Raw genomic sequence first — 7,074 nt, forward strand, 5'->3', positions numbered from 1 at the left:
GCTCGTTGGAGGAATGAAACGATCTTGTCTGGTGTTCGCCTTCCTTTGTTCTTTCACTCAGACATTAAAAATACAGCAGGCTAAAAGGAGAAAATAAATTTCAAAGATCCTGCTAGGTGTCAGGCGCAAAGAGGAGGCGAGATGTGGGGCGAGTTTGCTAAACAGATAAAGCAAGTGAATAGGGTGTGGAGTAGATTCTTTGGATACGGAGACTTAACCCTGTCCTGGCTCCTTATAGCCCCCTTGGGGTATTTCTTAAGCATGGATCCAGTGGGCTCAGCAGTCAAGAATCCATCTGCGATGCAGGGGACTTGGGTTCAATCCCTGGGTCAAGAAGATCCCCCGGAGAAGGAAATGACAACCCATTACATTCTTGCCTGGAAAATCCCATGGACAGAGACGCTTGGTGGACCCGACCCAGGAAATCGGGTTGCAAAAAGTTGAACACGACTTAGCAACTTAACAACAACAAGTGCACCTGCCACCCCATTTCCTGGGTTAGGTTTTTTTTACAGAGCATTCTAGTGTGCTCTAGTGAAATAGCTATTTTCTGTGTTCTTGGCTCTGGGCATGGTGTGGCTTGGATACTCAAAAACAATAAACTTACTTATTGATGTATAGTATAAATACAGAAAAGTTTTCTGGAAATCACAAATGTGCACTTTCTATATATATGTGTTCACTAGTTGAATACACCCATGTAACCCCCAGTTGCATCAATAAACAGAACATCAGTTTGGACACATTGTCTCCAAAGAACCAAAATGATTTTTTTGGAACTCTCTTCCCATTGCAGATCAGATTTTCATATATTTGATAAATACCTAGGGTGATTATATAGTTTATCTTGCCAACTGGGAAAACTTTGGGAGTGAAAACGTACCATGGGCATAAACTGGAATTGTCCTGGCTACTGTAAATAGTGCTGCAATGAACATTGGGGTACACGTGTCTTTTGAGCAAGGAGGCTCAAGAGTGAGGGGATATCTGTATAATTATGACTGATTCACCTTGTTGGATGGCAGAGACCAAGACGACATTATAAGGCAATTTTCCTCCAATTGAAAAACAAGCAACAATAAAATGGAATTGTCCCAGGAAGTGAGAAATGTGCGTTCACTGTATCTCTCACAATGGTACACGCTAATCGAGCACTGTGTTCTTGAGTCTCTACTTGGTACTGCAGTGCTCCATCCTCTTTCTGCCCTTCTTTCCCCGCTCTGTGATCCAGGAAGTAGACTCTTGTGTACTGCATCTCTGCGTCTCATTGCCCTTTGGCTTCAGCCAATGGGAAGGCCAGCAGGAAATCCTAAGTTGGAAGAGAGAGAAAGAGTATTTTTTCCCTCCCTTTACTGGCTCTGCATCTCTGGCTATGTCTTCCCCCTTCCATGGTTACAGCTCCTGCCGGGGTGGCCCTCGTCCAAGCCCCAGATGCTCTGGCCTCTAGTAGCACAGTTTCCTCCTCTTGTCTTTCAGCTCTAAGAGATGGAACAGTTTTTCTCTGCTGCTAGTCTTTAGGTGTCTCAGTATCCCACCATGGCCCCCACACCTGCCCACAGCTATGAGTAATTCCTTCATCACGGCTTTCTTGTTGGAACCTTCCCAAGTGAATTCTGTTTCTTACCCGGATTCTGACTTATACAACTGCTTGCTATGAGCCACCATTAATCCACATCAGTTTAGGATGCCTTTACAATAGTCCAGAAAGTAGTGGCCATTGTTGTCCCCATTTCTTAATAAGGAAACTGAGAACGGAGATTTAAAATCATTTACCGAGACATACAGGTAGAAAGTTGTGGAACTGAGTCTTACAGGAGTGGCTGGAATCTAGAGATAATGGTATGGGTCTTGCTCAGAATGGCCTTCAAATTGATGACTTTGAGGCCTCTGATCACATCCTGTAATGACCAGGGAGCTCCCAGCAGTTCAGTGCAAAGCCCAAAATTCAGAGAAGAGACTCAGATAAGAAAAAGACTCAGACTGGTTTTCATTAGACAGATAAAGCATCGACTATCTACATTCTTGTCTTTTTAAGCTATTGCTTTAATATTGTAAAGCAGTAAGGTCACCTGAACTGCAGCATGGGCACCTCCTTGCAATTTGTTAAAAATGCAAAATTCCGGGCCCCACCCTAGACCTACTGGATTGGATAATCTGTAGTGGGGCCCAGCAACCTGTATTTTAAGAAACTCCCCTCCCCCCCCCAGCCCCTGGGAGATTCTGATGCCCTGGCCTTTGAGGTCCTTAGCTTCCTGCCTGAAGCTTGGCACTGTCTGGCTATCAGAGTTCCTTGGAATTTCCCAAATTCTTTCTTTGTCTGATGGGATTGAGAATAAATGAGAAGATGACATGAAAACCCCAGGACCCCTGTCTTCCTGCTTCCCCTGTAGACTTCATCTCTATTTGTGCAGCTGTTGAAATCGCTGAAGCAGTTGTTCATGAATATTTCAGGGCCTCTGACAAATCCCAAGTCTGATTACCAGAACACAGAGGGAGGAACCCCAGAAATGGCTGTTCTTATAGGCTGTTGCAATAGAGCTAGTTATTTATTCACTGAATCCTGGCAGGGCCCCCAAATCTGGAAGGAGGAGTCCTTGGTCAACACAGGGCCCATGTCTGATGAGGGGTAGAGGTTATGGCTGACCTTCTCTGAGAAGTTGCTAGAGTAATAGTGATGAGGACATTCTCAACACTGTGATTTAAGTGGGGCTCCATTACTTGGTGATAAGTAACAGAAACTGAATTAAAGGAGAAACAAAAGAAGTCTATTAGAAGATATATCAGTTAGGGTTCAGTCTAAGAAACAGAACCAGTAGAAGATATAATTAAGACGTTTATTGCAAGGAATTGGCTGACTAGGCAAGTCCTAAATCTGTATGATAGGCTATCAGGAAGGCAGGCTGGAACTCTCAGGCATGGGCTAGAGATGTGGTCCACAGGCAGAATTTCTTCTCTTCTAGAAAGCCTCTATCCTGTTCTTCAAGTCATTTGTCTGATTGAATTAGTTATGCCCAGATTATCTAGAATAATCTCCCTATGGAAAGTCAACTGATTAGGGACCTTAATCACATCTACAAAATTCTTGCATTGTAGCACTGGCATTAGTATTGATTAAGTAACTGGAGACTATAGCCTGGCCACATGGACACATAAAACTGACCATCAGAGAAAAGCATGGAGTTGTTCTAAGAATAAAGGAAAAGCCACACTAAAAGAATCAAGGACTCTTCTAAAATCCAGGTAGCATGGAATGCTTCTTCAGGGAACCATATTAAGGAGAACTGTTCCAAATAGTTTTGACCTCATATGATTTCTCTCCCAGTCATGATTCTTGGATTAATGTGATATCTTCAATTCAGTTTCCTCATTCACTCCATACATTTGCTCTCTCTCACAGGGAGGACACTGGGTACCAACGATATTGATGTACTGACTCATTTGCCCTTTCCTACAATATACACCAAATTGTTCGGATTTACCACACAGATACTCCTATGGATAAAAGATGCTTTAAATAAAGTTCAAGATTTCTTTATACTTTTTTTGTTCTTAGACTACATCCCACTATATGTTAACTGTTGGAATATTATGTTCAAAAGTTCTACAAGTACTTTTGTGTGGGTGTGTGGTTATATTATCATTGTGATAGGTAGTTTAGTTAATTCATTTCTGTTTGATTTCAGTGTTAGGGTTTACTTTCCAGACACTTTAAAATTTAACTCTGTTCTTTTAAAATAGTCACAAGGTTCAAACGTCAGAACCTTATTTAAAAGGGTGTATTCACTAAATTCTTCTTCCCTTCCTTCTCTTTTGCCCTTTTCCAGCCCATCATGATAGGAAACCATTTTCAATTCATTTCTGGTTTATCTTTTCTCAGTTTCTTTTTACAAAAATACAATATATATAAAAATACTATGTTCAAATTTACTATTTTGTAATATATATTTTAATATAATATGTTAAATATGTACAATATATAATATATATAATTTAATATATAATATTTTAATATGTAATACATATTCAAATACACTATTTTTGTAATATATATTACAAAATACTATATATATATTAATTTCCATTTTCTCATGTTTCTTGCACAAAAGTTATCATATTATATACATTAATTTTTTAAAAAATGTGGTAAAAAATACATACACAAAACTTTCCATCTTAGCTATCTTAAGTGTATATAGTTCAGTACTTTAAATTATATTCACATTGATATGCAATGAAACTTTTTCATCTTACCAAACTAAAACTCTATATCCATTCATTTCCCTCTCCTTTCAGCCCTTCAGTTCAGTTCAGTCACTCAGTCATGTCCGACTCTTTGCGACCCCATGAATTGCAGCATGCCGGGCCTCCCTGTCCATCACCAACTCCCAGAGTTTACTCAAACTTATGTCCATCAAGTCGGTGATGCCATCCAACCATCTCATTCTCCATCATCCCCTTCTCCTCCTGCCCCCAGTCCCTCTCAGCATCAGAGTCTTTTCCAATGAGTCAACTCTTCGCATGAGGTGGCCAAAGTACTGGAGTTTCAGCTTTAGCATCATTCCTTCCAAAGAAATCCCAGGGCTGATCTCCTTTAGAATGGACTGGTTGGATCTCCTTGCAGTCCAAGGGACTCTCAAGAGTCTTCTCCAACACCACAGTTCAAAAGCATCAATTCTTCGGCACTTAGCTTTCTTCACAGTCCAACTCTCACATCCAAACATGACCACTGGAAAAACCGTAGCCTTGACTAGACGGACCTTTGCTGGCAAAGTAATGTCTCTGCTTTTGACTATGCTATCTAGGTTGGTCATAACTTTCCTTCCAAGGAGTAAGCGTCTTTTAATTTCATGGCTGCAATCACCATCTGCAGTGATTTTGGAGCCCAAAAAAAGTCTTAACACTGTTTCCACTGTTTCCCCATCTATTTCCCATGAAGTGATGGGACCAGATGCCATGATCTTCGTTTTCTGAATGTTGAGCTTTAAGCCAACTTTTTCACTCTCCTCTTTCACTTTCATCAAGAGGCTTTTGAGTTCCTCTTCACTTTCAGCCATAAGGGTGGTGCCATCTGCATATCTGAGGTTATTGATATTTCTCCCAGCAATCTTGATTCCAGCTTGTGTTTCCTTCAGCCCAGCGTTTCTCATGATGTACTCTGCATATAAGTTAAATAAGCAGGGTGACAACATACAGCCTTAACGTACTCCTTTTCCTATTTGGAACCAGTCTGTTGTTCCAGGTCCAGTTCTAACTGTTGCTTCCTGACCTGCATATAGGTTTCTCAAGAGGCAGGTCAGGTGGTCTGGTATTCCCACCATCTCTTTCAGAATTTTCCCCAGTTTATTGTGATCCACACAGTCAAAGGCTTTGGCATAGTCAATAAAGCAGAAATAGATGTTTTAGCCCTTGGCAACCGCCATATTAATCGTTTCTATAAAACAGACTAGCAGTCCTATTGAGCCAAAGGAGGGGAGACCAGTGAAGGTGATTGGCTTTCAGCATCTCAGTTGTCACAGCAACAGGCAGAGTGGAAATACTATCATTATGGTGCAGATGAAGAAAAAGAGGCTTTGGGCACTAGTAGGGGAATGAGACCCCAAAAAAGGAAATAAATGAAAAAAAAAATGGCCAGTGGTCGTAAAACCCATGAGAAGAGATAAAACGGACTGAGAGGGGAATTGGGGGGGAATCTAAGGAGGTGACTGTTCAAAAGAAAGAAAAGAGCTAGCAAAGAGGAGAATGGAATGGGAGTGATCAGATGGGGTGGTGGGAACAGCATGTTCAAAGGCCCCGAGGCAGGAACACGTGGGCTATGCTAGAGAAAACCCAGTGAGAGAGTGTGGGTTTTACTCTAAGCAGCTCCCTCTGTTCATCTCATGCATATGCATGTGTGATGTTAACTCCACTTCAGCTGTTTTGTTCTTTGGAGTAGAATGTGGAGCCATTTCTTAATTGCTCTATATTTAGCTTTGTTTAAAAATCTATAATTTAAAAACCACCAAGGGCTGGGCTGGTAATTCAGCTTCCATGGTCCATTTACTCGTTGGCTTTTGCTTCTGAGCCAGCCCACCAAGGTGACAGCGTGTGCCAATCACGATGGAAATATTTGTTAGCAGAACATCTGCTCCCTGAGAGCTGGTCCAGAACTAGTTGCCAAACCCCAGAACTAATCTCAGGACCCCTTAGTTTAGTTTCCTGAAAAGGAGGGCTGGAGAGGGACAGCAGAACAGCTGGGGCCTAGTGCAAGGGGTGGGAATCAGCATCACATGTCCAGGATCAATTCATGTCTGGGTTGTGTTACTTATTTTTTATTTTTTTGGCCTTGCCAGTGACATGTGGAATCTTAATTCCCTGTTGTTTAGTTGCTCAGTCGTGTCCGACTCTTTGCGACCCTGTGGATTGTAGCCTGCCAGGCTCCTCTCTCCATAGGATTGTCCAGGCAAGAATACTGGAAGGGGTAGCCGTTCCCTTCTTCAGGAGATCTTCTGGATCCAGGGGTCGAACCCAGATCTCCTGCATTGCAAGCGGATTCTTTTACTGTCTGAGCCACCAAGGAAGCCTCATAGTTTTATTGTCTACATTTATACAATGGCGAGTAAATAAGAGCCTACTTTAGTGTGACTGAAGTTCTGAGCTCCACAAGAAAGATGTTAGCATTGAACAGGTGATACATAATGTATTAAAAAGCAATTATTTCTTTCTTTCCTTCTGATGGCTGGTAGCTTGCCTGTTTCCCCTTAAATGTATCTATTTCCTACACGATAGCTCTCAAAAAATAATAATAAAGCTGGCCTTTTTAAATAAGAACACTGATTATGGAGGATGCTTTGTCAGGTTCACAGGGGCTGCAAAGTGTGTAGAAAGGTTATGCTGGTCAACACGATGCAAGGTGGGTGGTTATTTATTCACATAAGACTCTCCCAGAACAATCCAGAAAGAGAAGCCTCAAAGACACACTTGAAAGGTGACGGTAAGAGTGGAATGCATCAGCCAACCTGCGAGGGACACCATCACCCTGTCTCCCTAATTATGGGCCTGTTGCAAGTCTGAAGAGAGAGTTCTCTGTATAAAACA

General features: G+C 41.8%; 1 long non-coding RNA gene across 1 annotated transcript in view; it reads right to left on the reverse strand.

Annotated features, from left to right (window-relative positions):
- Nucleotides 1-355: 355 nt before the first annotated feature.
- LOC105004337 overlaps nt 356-7,074 on the reverse strand; it is a 23,116-nt gene continuing 16,397 nt past the window's right edge. Inside the window, exon 3 of the long non-coding RNA XR_827207.1 lies at nt 356-1,309. This is a non-coding gene — a long non-coding RNA (uncharacterized LOC105004337). The remainder of the gene's footprint in view (nt 1,310-7,074) is intronic.

The sequence above is a fragment of the Bison bison genome, unplaced genomic scaffold (assembly GCF_000754665.1).
Source record: "Bison bison bison isolate TAMUID 2011002044 unplaced genomic scaffold, Bison_UMD1.0 scf7180017864473, whole genome shotgun sequence".
NCBI lineage: Eukaryota > Metazoa > Chordata > Mammalia > Artiodactyla > Bovidae > Bison > Bison bison.